The following is a 14226-nucleotide window of genomic DNA, read 5'->3' on the forward strand; positions in this document are numbered from 1 at the left end:
TCTTATTTTCCCATTTCAGTGCTGAGGTCCGGCTTGATTGAGTAAGGGACTCCACGCTTTGGGGGGGGGGGGAGCACTGATGAAGCAGGTCATGCAGTGCTGGAAGTGCTCTCCGAGATCTGTTGGCAGCTGGCAAGATGACTGGGTAGTGAGACAAGTGCTTAGGAACGAATATGGTCTTGCAATTTCTATGAAAGGTCTGTACAGAGTGCTGGTGTAGCAGAGTGTCTTAACAGGCTGAGCTACGAATTGGGACGAGCTCATGGGACAGTTTTGGGCAAGCAGCTCCCTTTGGCCTCATTCTTCTGGAAATAAGGTCTCTAAGCTACCTTGAGAACACACAGGCTTTTGCTTATCTTTGGTTTACCATCTATCTCGGTGTTCTTCAACCTTGGGGTCAGGACTTCAACCATGGGGTGGTGAAGTCTCAGTTGTGGAGTCATAACAACTTATGTGAACTAAAAAGCTTGAAGACCACTGGCCTAGAGCACTACCAGGTAAAGAGGGAGGCATCTGCTGTACCCCTTTAGTGACCAGGAGATGGTATCCCAGTCCTGCTCAGATTCTTGGCAATGATGCTCAAATAGCTTTCACTAGTGCCAGGTTTCAGGGTAGCATTTTCTCCTTTCTCTAATAAGTATATTATTACCAAATATTCTTTGGTTACACAGTGAACAGTGCTGGGAGGGCAGGGAGTGGGCGGCAATTACGGTGGGTGGATAGGGTGCTGGGAGGGGGTTTGGGATTGATAGTGGGGTCCCCAGTCTCATGCTTTATTTTTTGGGGTCACGGCACAAAGGAGGTTGAAAACCACTGATTAGCTGGTTGAAGAAGCCTGAAAGCTTGCTGTTGGTTGTGGGGTGTGTGTTTGAACATCTTGTTGCTTTCTTGTTTGGTCCTAACAAAGAAGCCACCATCCTGCTTTGGATGGTAGATTTTTGATGCATATAACCTGCTTGCTTTTCATCCATAGGGGGAACCTACGGGGGTTCACAGGTAGCTTCCCATTTCAGGCACAGACCATGTCTAATGCATGGGGGCTAGAATTGTGTAGAATTGTATATAGAATTGTGTATAGAATTGCCCTGCAGATGCTTGATCTTGTCTGACCTTGGAAGCTAAGCAGGGTCAGGCCTGGTTAGTACTTGGATGGGAGACTGCCTGGGAATACCGGGTGCGGTAGGCTTATACCATAGTCTTTCGAGACTGAAGGTTGCCAACCATCTCCCTATACTGAACACTATCTCCTGATCTTGTCTGATCTTGGAAGCTAAGCAGGGTCAGGCCTGGTTAGTACTTGGATGGGAGACCGCCTGGGAATACCGAGTGCTGTAGGCTTATACCATAGTCTTTCGAGACTGAAGGTTGCCAACCAGGGGGCTATAATGCATGTCGTGCACACAGATATGAAGTGATGGGGCCAAAGTTCCTCTTGGCTTTGGGTGTGTGTTTTCTGGTACACCTGCAGCCTGCCTCTGCACCAGGGGTGCTCACACTTTTTTGGCTCGAGAGCTACTTTGAAACCCAGCAAGGCCCGGAGATCTACCAGAGTTTTTTTTACAATGTTCGCGCCATCATAACATATAACATTTATGTGTACAATGTATGTTGGTGTACCTTGAGCCCCACTGAGTATAACAGGACTTACTCCTGAGTAGACATGCCTAGGATTAGGCTGTGAGGCTGCAATCCTAGCCACACTTACCTGGGAGTAAGCCCCATTGAGTACAATGGGCCTTACTCCCGGCATTTCCTCCCAGAGGCACCTGAAGGCGGGGGGTTGGCACTCTGCGATCTACTCATTTTGCCTCGCGATCTACCGGTAGATCGCGATCCACCTATTGAGCACCCCTGCTCTACACCCTTAGGGTTATCCATTCACAGATGTGCACACAGTTTGAGCTCCTTGTCACTAGACTTTGCTGCCTGTCTTGATAGCAGCCTGAAATCTGTATCTTTTTTTTTTTTTTCAAAGAGGAAAATTACAAGTATACCAGAACTCCCATCCATGCAGCAGAACCTGATGGTATTGGCAGGGCTGCCCACACTTTCCCTTCAAGCACATGTCAGCCGTTAACAGTTTGGGAAGAAAGGCATGGGGTAGGATTTTTTGTTGGGGGGGGGGGTGATAATATCTGAGAAATGCTGATATAGTGCCCTGCAAGGATGGAAATTCCTCTTGGTTTTCTGCACTGCAGCAGTTTCAGAAAAACTGCAGCTCAGCTGCCGAGAAGAAATCCATGGCTTTGTTTGCTCAAACCTCACCTCCGGCCTGGCCCTGCATGTTGTCTTTGCGCTTATCTCTGATTTTATGCTCCGTGGGCGAAACTGTTATCATGGGTTGCTTAGGCCCGTGGGGCATTTCTGGTGCTTGTTTCTCCCTCCTCTTGTGGGAGGGGATGTTGCTATGGCTGGGGTAGGTGGCTTGTTCTGGCAAGGCGCATAGCTTATGTAATGGAATATCCTTGTGTGCTTGTCTTCTGTTTAGGGATTTGATTTTTTTTTCAGAAGAGAAATATAAAGTTGGTAAGTCTTCTTGACTCAAGTGCAGGAAAAGGTTTTCTTTTTATTTTTTATTAGCATCTTAAAGCGTTTGGTCTGAACATGAGCCATCTCCCAGCATTCTGTCAGTTCTGAGTGACCAAGAGAGGGGACTGAATGAAGAGGCATAGCTGTGTAATATCAGACTTTGTGATCTTATGATTTTTTTTTTAAAGATTTGATTGTTACTTTCCACGTTTTTATACTTCTCTTGCTCCAACAAGTTCAGGGTGGTGCACATAATAATAATAATAATACAGGTGTTTCTATACCGCCTTTCTAGGTCCTCAGATTTCTCCTCGGACTTTATTCAAGGCGATTTACATGGGCAGGCAATTTAAATCCCCGTCGGGATTTTTACAATTTGAAAGGTTCTATCTTTCAAGAAACCACAACATTCAGATATTTCTTTCTTGATCTGGCCGCACATTCTGGCCTCCATCCTCCCACGCTCAGAGCAGATGGAATAACTCGGCTCAGCTTGTCAGCTGCTTCAAGGTCACACGGTGCTGGTGGCCTCAAACCCGCAACCTTCGGATGTTATCTTCAGGCAAATGGAGGCTCAACCCTCTAGACCAGACCTCCTGCCCTCTTATCCTTGCATCAACCCCATGAAATAAGTGATGCTGAGAGTGACTGGCCCAAGGTCGCTTGGGAAGCTTCATGGCTGAACAGGGGTTTGAACTTGGATCTTCTAGATCTAACTCCTGAACCATTTCACCATCCTGGCTCTTCCGCCCTTCTGTCCAAGCCGTTCAGGGCAATGTACTTGTGTTTCGTCCTCCGTTATAGCCTTGCTGCAGCCACTCTGAAGTAGAGCCAAGCCTTGGATTCCAAGATCAACTGGAGAGCGTTATGTTGGGAGCAATAATTCGAACCTGGGTCTCCCCAGTCCAGGCCCCTAGTCAGTGCACTGGCTCTCAAGTGGAAAGCACATTCTTGCAAGAATGTGCTTTTATAGGGAAAACACCCAGCCTGTGGCACTCCCTGTCACAGGAGGCTTGTTTTGGAGGCCCCTTCCTTGATGGTCCTGTCTTGTCTTTTTTAAAATGTGCATCTCTTAAAGATCTCTCTGAAGATTTAAAAAAAAAAAAAAGTTCTGTTGTGGTTTCTGGTTTTAGTAACAAGTTCAGCTGAACTCTAATGTTATTGGCTTCCTTAAATGAAGGGAAATGTGGGAGAGCTACAATTTAAAATCATTACTGTATAGGAGAAGGAAGACGTACCCTCCATCCTCAGCATGGGACAGAGTTCCTGTAAGAAAGCTAGAGGCAATATGTAGCTTCCCGCCCCCCCTTCCTGGAAGTCTTCCATTGCGAGAGTCTTCCCACAAACTACACACATCCCAACTGAAATAAATCCTCCTGTCTTATATGAGTATTTCCAGAGACTCTGCTAAATACAGTAGCTGCTGTGATTGAGAAACACAGAAAAAGTAATTGAAAGTGTGTGCTGAGTCGGGGCCCTTAAGTCAACATAGTTCAGTGTTGCCTGCACTAATGGGCAGTGTTTGGCTAGTGTTTTGGGACCAGGGCTTTTGCCAGCCCTGCCTGAGACGCCAGGAATTCAACCCAGAACCTTCTGTGGGCAAAGCAGGTGGTCTGCAGCTAAACTCTGCCCCCCTTCCCCAAATCTAATCTTTCTTTTCTGTTCTCATCTACCTGTGGATAACTACATGCTAAAATGGGGAGGGAATGCAGAAGTATCATCCAGCATTAGGTTTTCAAACCCTCCCAAGCCAATTATCTTGCAGGAGAGCAGTTTGACTGTAAAATCTGGAGTGAGAGCGAGAGCCATGTCTAACGTCACTTTTTACACTTATATAGTGCGTTCTGGGTGGGCACAGAGCCTTGCGTGTATTGCCTTGCTGCAATCCTTACTGCTTGCCTACCTTACAGGGTTGTTGTGTTATCCCCATAGTGTAGATGGGGAGGGGCTGCAACTGAGAGGGAGCAGTTGCCTGTGGCCCCCCCCCCAATGAGTTTGTGGCAGAAGCAGAATCCGAACAGAAGAGTCCTGATCACATAGATCAGTCTCTTTGCCACATCGGGTCTCGAGTACCTCCCCAAGTTTCTTGCAGGAGGGGAAGCGTTCAAAATATGGGAGGCTGCCATTGCTCTGGGGTTAAACCGGCTTCCGCTGGCCCCGGTGATTGAGAACGAAGCTTGTTTTGTGACCGCACCTCTTCATCTGCACAGCCCCCCCCCCCCCCAAAAAAAAATCTGGGTTCCATCCGGTTGGTCACTTGAAAGTGTGACAGTATGTTGGGAAATGGGTTTATATTTTTTAGAGGGTGTGGGTGGGGGCTGAGCCTTGATTTCCATTCTTCCTCCCCGGGCCTTGGAACAGTTTTTAAATTTAGTAGGTGACTTGCTGTTGTAATGTGGGAAAAGATGGGTCATCGGCTGAAGAGGTCGGACGCCCAAGCATGGTGATGTTGTTCTGACTCATGGGAGATCTCTAAGGGTTCCGTATTACTTCGCCGTCATCGTAGAGCTCTGAAAGAGCCGCCCCTTTCTTTCCTTGGGTCTGCCACAGTTAGTAGCTTGCTACTGTATATATTATGCTTGAAAGACTTGTTCACGCAGTTTCCAAACGTATCCCCAGAGAATGGCGTATTCTTTTAACAATGCTTTCATCAACTCTCACTAAATGCGTGCCAAAATTTCCCCCCTCTTCCTTCCCTCTCCGTCCCCCCCTCCCAGCAAGCAGCATTGCTTAGCCTCAAATTGGCATTAAATGGAAGAGAAAGGGCCTCATTCATTTGTCGTACATATGCATCCCAGCTGTTGGCATAATGAGAACCTTAAGACTTCCCGTTTGTCTTGGGAGCTGCCACAAGGTGGATATTGCCGGCTGAGTCAGGCCATCCGTCTACTTAGCTTAGTCTTGTCAACACTGACTGGCAGCTCTCCAGGGTACCAGGTAGGAGTTATTCTCTCCCTGTGCCCTCCTGGAGAATCGGAGGATTTGGCAGGAAAGCAGGTGCTCTACCGCTCAACCACAGGAAAGGAGAACGGGTTTCGTACAGGCCACTCCCTGATATTGCTGGTTGCAACATATTGAATGTGTCCTGCATGGGGGAGGAATCTACAGTAGACCCCTCTCCGCTGTCTGAAATGGAGCCGTCCAGAGCTCCACCACCACCACCTCAAGCATCGCAATCTTGTTCAATGGAAAGTTGGACCCCATCGCCCCAAACAACCACCAGCTGAAGGACTGGTTCATTCAACTGTGGGCTTGATAACATTTTCAGCGTGCAAATGCTTCATCTGCGATAATCTTCAGGTAGACCTTAATATCAACCTGGTAAGGAAAGCACTGTAGCGTTATCCCCATATTGCAGATGTGAAAACTGAGACTGAGCAGGAGGAGTTAATGGGGACACCTCCATCAAATTCATGGCAGGGCAAGAATCAAACCAGAGAATTCATACTTCGCAGCTCAGTCTTTTATCTGCTGCTCAGAAAGCATAGCCGTTTATTTGAAAGATTTATGTATCACCTTCCCTATGTTCAAGGCGGTGTCCAATTAAAAAAATAAGAATATGGCCATAAAAACATTAATAAAAACCATTAAGAGTAGTTTTAAACTACAAAGTCAAACAGCATGTATGCAAATATAAAAACAGTGGCATAAGTAGCGACCAAGGCTAAAAAGGGTCCCTAAGAGGTTCTTCCTCCTTCCTCAAAGGCGAAGCAAAATAATTTCTTAGAGAGCTCTAGGAACCATATAGAAGGGGCTGTTCTCAAATATTCTGGTAACTGATTGCAAAAATGTGGTGCCACAACAGAAAAGGCCCTGCACTAACTGCCATCCCCTTGGCTTCAGATGGCAGCTGTATCCTAAGCAGGGCCCTATCTGATGACTGTAAGGGGGCAAGTTTAGACGGTCTAACTTCTCCTTGCGGTTTCTGTGGATTTGTATTGCATGTGGTGAAGGTCAGCAACATACATGTGCGTGCCTGCCAGCCTGAAGAATGATAGGGAATCTTTTTTGCATACAGTGCTTTTTGTCTCGTGTTCGAATGTTGCCTTCCCCTCCACATGTCTGTATGAAAAGAGAATGCCCCAATTCATAGTTGAACTTGGTTCAACTTTCCAAGTTCAGGAAGATGAATCTGTTTTGTGCCTGGGCACACCCATTCGTTCAGGGCTCCTTGCTCTGATGTTGTGGCTTTGTGGTCAAGGCATGGAGACCATTTCCCCCTCTCAGTAGGATTACAACTTCCTCTCTTCTGGTGTAATTTTTTTAAGCCTGGGTTTTCAGTAAATCACCTAACAGTCCCCTTCTCCCCAGGCTAGGATGAATGTTACTTTGGGGGTGTGTGTGTGTGTGTGTGTGTGTGTGTGTGTGTGTGTGTGTGTGTGTGTGTGTGTTGGGTTTCTGTAAAGGAGGCTCATTGAAGAGACAGGAATCCTTTCTATAGTGCCACTGTAAGAGGAATTACAATGCAGCCATTGTTCCCAAGGGAGCCTGTTTGTTGTATCAGACACCAGTGCCTTCTAGTCTAACTTGATTTTGCATGGGAATAAATATTTTTAAGTAGGGCATTCATTGTGCACCTGAAATCCATCCTTGCCTATAGGCAGGTTTTTCCACTCCGCCTTCCAGGTGATGCAAAGGGTACCTCTGTGTTCAAGTTCATTGGCAGCGACTGTGAATGGATTGAGGGTCCCTGGAAAAATATGCGCAAAGCATGCGCCTAGCCAGTGAGCTTGTAGCATTCCCCAGTTCTGCTAGTGCCTGAAGCAGTTCACCAAATGCCAGCTAGCCCCCCTCCCCTGGACTTGGGGAAAACAAGAGGATAATGGAGCAGAAGAGAAGAGTGATAGAGTGTCTCCCGTGAGACTGTCTTTTCTCTTCTCTTTGCTCTTCCTCTTCAGATCCAAGGAGGAGGAGAAGGGATGACCAAGGCTGGTGTGCCACTGTATCGGTTGGCCTTGTAGACTGGCTGGCCCTGAGTGTGCCTGCCTGGGTCAGCAGTTGCAGGATCTTGGTGTTTGCCAACTTTAGACTCAGTGGGACAAAAGCAAGACCTTTAACCCCTTTTTGTCCGACCCACAGGTGTACACATTTTGTCCCTGTTGCGTATATGCAACGTTGGGCAGAAATGGCTTAAGAACTGGAGACAGGGAGTCTCGTGCAGTGCAATTGCTGAATGCAGACGTACAGTGGTCTGCCTCGTTGAGAATGTAGGGGTGTTGGCTGTCTCTGGCATCGCTTGTGTATGTACTTTGGCTCTCAGTCCACCCTTTCCTTCCTGTCGAAAAACCTCGGCTCCAAGAGAAACCGTATCCTTGCTTTCTCACCTGCCAAATCTATACGGTTAAGCCCTTGATTTAGGAGGGGTGGTGTTTGTTCAATGCACAGAACTTCTGTTGGCAGATTTTTCTGGATGGTTTTCTAATACACTTCTCGTTCTCTCGCTTCATTTTCACTGGTGCCCTTGACAGAACCTGGACCCCCTTCCCAGCGGCTCCGTGCAGGACCCTCCTGAACAGTATCAATAATGGAAACATTTACCTAGAGGCGAGGAATTTGCTGGCTGGGCATGCTGCATATAACCTCCTGTCTGAGGAATGGGGGGTGTACACTTGCCCCTGCTCCCAGCGGTATGCTAGTTGATTGCATTGCTTTAAGAGGCTGAAATTTTTTTTTCTAAATTCCCTGCCCCAAATCATGCATCAGTAGTTAAACTCACTAGGTTTCCTCAATTTCCCAATCCGCAATATGGGGTTTGATCGCACCATTCCCCCCCCCTCTCTCTCTCTCTCTGTGTGTGTGTGTGTGTGTGTGTGTGTGTGTTTCATGCTAACTGTTGATCTGTTGCCAGATGTTGGTTGTTATCCTACAACTCTGCAAGGCTTAGAGCTGGGGTGCCTGAAGGATCTCCTAAACTCTGTTGGTTCAACCCTCTTGCATGTTCTCCCGTCAGAGGAGGCTTTGCTGGTAATAATGTGTGGAGCGCCTTCTTTGTGGTGGCATCCTGCATGTGGCATTTTCTATCATTGGATAGCCCCCCACTTGCCAGTGCTTGGACAACAGCCCACACCCCTGCACCACAGCAGATACTCGCCTATAAGTCGACCCCACAGAGAAGTCAAGGGCAGGTTTTGAGCCAACAATCATGGAATTTTCTATGACCCTCGGATAAGTCGGGGGTTTAACTTAGGAGGGTGTCTGACTATAGTTTTGTCTGATTTGATCTACCCAAGGCCAGATTTTGAAAAATAACCTACCACGAATTATTATCTCAGAACTGTAGTCTCTCATTTGTTAAAAGCATAGTAAAAGATCATAAGATACATTTTTATTCTTTTTTAAATTCTGGTCTTCACCACCTTTTTGTAAACACTATCAGAGTAAGTGCACTGTAAACTACATACCAGTAAAACAGTGGTTCCCAACCTGGTATTCACATACTCCCAGGGACGCTCAACAGGACCTTTAGGGGTACTTGAAAAAGAATGGAATAATGGCAGAAAAAGGCAGGCCGTGCTCCAGAATGCCTTGCAAGGCATTCCTGCCTTCCAAGGACCAGCAAGGCAGGAAGGGAGGTAGCTAGTTGGCTGTGTAAGCCCCACCAATAGCTAGTTGTTGGTCATCAATTCATCTATGAACCAGTGATTGAAAACCAGCACAGTAAAAAAGCTGAAACATAATGTGGAAAGTGATCAATCACTCAGAATTTCTCAGCACACTTCTGGTGCAAAACAGTGCAAAGGCAGAGTCTTCTGCTCCTCAAACAGATAAAAAGAGAAAACACTGCGATGAATACATGAACTCTGGGTTTTCATAGAGAGGAGATGAGGGCTTGTATTATTACAAACATTTTGCTAATATGAAGGGTATAATTTATTATTGCCAAGGGATAATAGGAGAGGAGAACCATGACTCAAAGACACCTTTAAGGTGTCTGGTGTGTTAAGCCAGAAGCTCTACATACAACATACAACCCATAACACATAACTGGGAGTGTGCAATTCAATTCACAGCCGAGAGATGAGATATTTGCAGCCCGTTATACTCAGAAGTAGACCCACTGCTTTTCATGGGCGTTATTCTTAAGTAATGGTGCACTGAATTGTAGCCTGGGAAGGAGGGTCCCATCCTGGTGCTTCCAAAAACAGATCTGCTTTGCAATCATTTGCAAAGCAGAGCCAAGCTTCAGCAGAAGGAAGGAGAAGAAAAGGTTACGTTTGGCTGGAATGTCCCTGGAAAGGAGCTAGAGCAACTAAGGAGTTGCCTGCTTGAGCAAGAGCTCAGCTGAGAAAGGAAACTGTTCAGAGTTGATTTATTTGATTTGTATTCCGCCTTTCTGGCCTGATCTCAGAAGCTAAGCAGGGTCAGACCTGGTTTGTACTTGGATGGGAGACCGCTTGGGAATACCGGGTGCTGTAGGCTTATACCAGAGTCTTTTGAGACTGAAGGTTGCCAACCATTTCTCCCCGAAGGGCACCCAAGGTAGCTAACAATCAAGTTAAAATGCAAGGCAACAGATAAACATTAAAAATACAAAACACTTAAAAACAATTAATACGAGATAAAAATACATAGCAGCAGATTGAAAGCACACAGTAAAAGACATAATTTATAAATTTATAAAAACAGCCCTTATAGTGCCTCAAAGGCTTTCCTGAATAAAAAAGTCTTCAGGCCCCGCCAGAACGTAATGAGGAAGCTGCTCTCAATTCAAAGGGGAGGGAATTCCATAGTGCAGGTGCCACCACCGAAAAGGCCCTGTTTATGGCCGCCGATCCCTTCACTGCTCTCAATGACGGCACAACCAACAGGGCCCTTTCTGATGACTTTAGAGAACAGACCGGATTATACTATACAATACGTATAGTATAGTGCTCACGTACTATACCTGAGTATCTACGGTAGGTTGGAGGTTTCAAATTTTAACTCGTGTTTTTTTTATTTTATTTCTGTGCTGCTTTAATGATTTGAATTCTTTGGGCACGATCCTAACCAGGTCTACTCAGAAGTAAGTCTTTTGTTCAGTGGGGATTACTCTCAGGGAAATGTGGTTAAGATTGCAGCCTTTGTCTCTTTGCATGACTGAGCTTGGCTCCCCCCCCCCCCCAAGTATATTTATCAGTCGCCTGTTGGGAGAGGAATGGTACTTGTCTCCATTTGCCTTCACTGTTTTTCCTCCTCTCTGCTTTCTGTTATGGGAAAGTGGAAGAAGAGGTGCAGGAGAAGAGACCCATCATCACTCTCTCACTTCCGTTTCTGCTCCACCCTCCTCTTTACTGGTCCAGGGAGCAGGAGAGCAGCACATTGGGTAAAGGCGATCAGAAACTGGCTTGGCTGCGGAGTTTTGAGCCGGCATTGTCCGCATGGCTCCTGATACTTCCCAAATGCTGGGTACGGTTTCGGCGCAGGGGGAGTTACCTGGTTGGCTTTTCCAAAGTGGTTCCAAACACTGGTGCATGGTGCTGAGCTTTATTTCAGCTGATGCCTTCTGGACTACAGTCCACATGATTGGATGTCTGGGGCAGTAGGCTCACCCTGCTCCCTCTAAGTCAGGGGTGCCCAAACCCCGGCCCTGGGGCCACATGCGGCCCTCAAGGCCTCTCAATGCGACCCTCAGGGAGCCCCCAGTCTCCAATGAGCCTCTGGCCCTCGAGAGATTTGTTGGAGCCGGCGCAACTCTCAGCGTGAGGGCGGCTGTTTGACCTCTTGCGTGAGCTGTGGGTTGAGGGCGCACTCAAGTGCTTGTTGTTTCATGTCTGTGGTGCAGTAGCGGCAGCAAAGGAAAGGCCAGCCTTGCTTTGTGCAAGGCCTTTTATAGGCCTTGAGCTATTGCAAGACCTTCATTCATTCATATAAGTTCATCTTTAATATATTCATTTATGTAAATGTATGTAAATTTATTCACATTTTAAATGTAAATTAATTCTTTTTTTCCCCAGCCCCCGACACAGTGTCAAGAGAGATGATGTGGCCTTCCTGCCAAAAACTTTGGACACCCCTGCTCTAAGTGAAACTGACACGTTGGGACTTCTCCACTAGCTAGCCCCGTGGAGTGTTTTTGTGCAGTAGTGTCCCCATCTAGAATCTGCAGTCTTTGGGCATGTTGATTGGACAGAGCTGTGATCAGAGCTCATACATTGTAAGATTTCATGGGAACAGCATCTTGAGTGGCCATGTTGGCCAACCCAGTTCAGAAGCCAGCCTTCTTCCTCGTTTGCTAACAGGGAGTTAAAATTAGATGATATTGAGTTGGCCCCAAATGGACTTTTGTTTCATTGCAATTAAAGTTAATCAATGATGAAGAAATGACTTCCATCAGCCCTACACCCTAGCAGTATCCAAGTAAAGGAACCCTATTCCACCTTTTAAAAAAGTTATCTGTTACTCTGCTGACCAGATGGACACAATTTACCTTCAAAAAGTGTTGTGTGCTCACAGCCATTCTGTTTCATTTAAAGTTCTGTCTGATCTAGGGGGTGGGAAGAAAGTGACTTGGAACCTCCTACTAGATCAGCAAGGATTTCTGGCTTCCCATAGTTGTAACAATTGCCGTGGGGGGTGGGGCAAGGAGACCACTGTTGTGCTTGGCTTGTGATGATCTTGGCCTTGGTGATTCTCATCTGTGAAATGGGAGTGGTGTTTGGTTGTGTAGTTCAGGGGTGTCCAAAGTTTTTGGCTGGAGGGCCACATCATCTCTCTGACACTGTGTCGGGCAGGGGGGGGAGAAAAAGAATTAATTTACATTTAAAATTTGAATAAATTTGCATAAGTTTATACATAAATGAATATATTAAAGATGAACTTATATGAATGAATGAAGGTCTTGCAATAGCTCAAGGCCTATAAAAGGCCTTGCACAAAGCAAGGCTGGCCTTTCCTTTGCTGCCGCTACTGCATCACAGACATGAAACAGCAAGCAGTGGAGGGAGCCCTTATCCCACTGCTCACTGAGAGGTCAAACAGTCACCCTCACACTGAGAGCAGTTGCGGTGGGCCAGTGTGGGCTGCAACAAATCTCCGGAGGGCCAGAGGCTCATTGGAGACTGGGGGCTCCCTGAGGGCCGCATTGAGAAGCCTCGAGGACCGCATGTGGCCCCAGGGCCGGGGTTTGGGCACCCCTGGTGTAGTTGCTTCTGACCATATCTGCCTAAGAAATTTTAGTTTGGGGTTTATTGGTTAAATCTACATATGGGACAACAATAGTTCTCAAGGGCGTGTGCTTTTATTCACGTTGCAAGTGCCACATCCGTACTGGTGCCAGGCATCAAGTTAAGACATTGTTTATCATTTACTGTGCGGGGGCTTTCACATTGAGATCCTGTCCTTCCTCAAACGAGCCCACAGTGGCTGACAAAAACCTGATTAAACCCATGGAAAGAACTTAATGAAATCATGCAAAAATTCAAAATGTCAAACCAAGAGATGGAAACAAGTTATAATTCAGATGCAGAAGATACAAGCCCCTTACAGCCCAAATGGGGGGAGGGAGGGAGGTGGGGGGGGAGAGATATTTTTTTAATCTGTTGGGGCATTAATCATATTGCAGTCCCTTATTAGTTGAGCACAATGTTCATAACTGAGCTAAACACTGAAGCCCTATATTTTGAGCTTGATGCTGAAGTAAGTCCCTCTTTCAGGCCGTATTTCGGAGCTGGAAAATTTCCCCAACTCCCGGGGTCGTGGATGTGTTGTGGTAGCTGCAGGAAAACCAAAATGTTATCGCAACTCCTTGTTGGGTGTAATGTCTCAAATTTGAAGCTGGCACTTAAGAATGGGGAAATAGTTTCTAGCCCTGATCTCTGTATAAAACTCCCCCTCTGTTTGATTCCAGATTTTGGACTGGGATGAAGCAGATCCTCTGCCTTTGAACACACTGGGGAAAGTTTTTTCAGCCTGGAATTGAAAAATAACTCGGGACTCAAATCTGCACTGTTACATACATGGTCTGCCGGGATTGGTTATAGCTTGCATAGGCTAAGATGGAACCCTCTGTTTGGTCCACGTTCATTGCTCAAAGGAACGTGCTCATTGCCGAACTGAACCCCTGTTGTCCTTGTGTGGAGACATGCCCGGCTTTCAAGCTTGTACCTTGCCCAGTGCCCCTTTGTGATTAGGAGTAAGGGTCTGCTGTGGGCATTAACCAAAAGCTATGTCTCTGAATCAAAGCAAAGCTTAGTTTAAAAACTTGCAATGGGTGGTTTTTGTAGTTGTTTCTGTCTTGCCCTTAATGTCTTGAGTTGGTTGAGGTGTTGCAGTCACGTGCAATCAGATACCAGCCCATCAATGAGACCAACTGAGTCTCTTGCCTCAGGTGGCAGAGTACTGGAGGGCACCCAACTCCACCGTAGCCTTTCCCATCTTACCCTCTGTTTCTTCCTTTTTGAATCCAAGAAAGGTGGAGGACAGGATCCCACACAAAGACAATAGTGACTGAGTGGAGGAGAAGAGAGTGGTGGGCTAGAGCCTTTTCCAGGAGACTTTCTAGCCTGCCACTCTTCTCTCCTCCCCTATCTTTTCTCCCTCTGTCCTTCTCTTCCTTTGGAATCCAAGGTGTGGAAGGAGAAGTGGCACCAGCTAGCATACCACCAGGTAAGGAGGCAGGATTTAGCACTCCACCTCCAAGCATTGGGAGTAATAATAATAATAATACAGGTATTTCTATACCGCCTTTCTTGGTCTTTTATTCAAGACTTTATTCAA

At 46.6% G+C, this 14226-nt stretch overlaps 1 protein-coding gene across 1 annotated transcript in view; it reads left to right on the forward strand.

Moving 5' to 3' along the window:
- RAB11FIP3 (RAB11 family interacting protein 3) overlaps window positions 1–14226 on the forward strand; it is a 95403-nt gene that overhangs the window by 13350 nt on the left and 67827 nt on the right. The window lies entirely within an intron of this gene.

This window comes from Tiliqua scincoides, chromosome 13, assembly GCF_035046505.1.
Source record: "Tiliqua scincoides isolate rTilSci1 chromosome 13, rTilSci1.hap2, whole genome shotgun sequence".
NCBI classification, from domain to species: Eukaryota; Metazoa; Chordata; class Lepidosauria; order Squamata; family Scincidae; genus Tiliqua; species Tiliqua scincoides.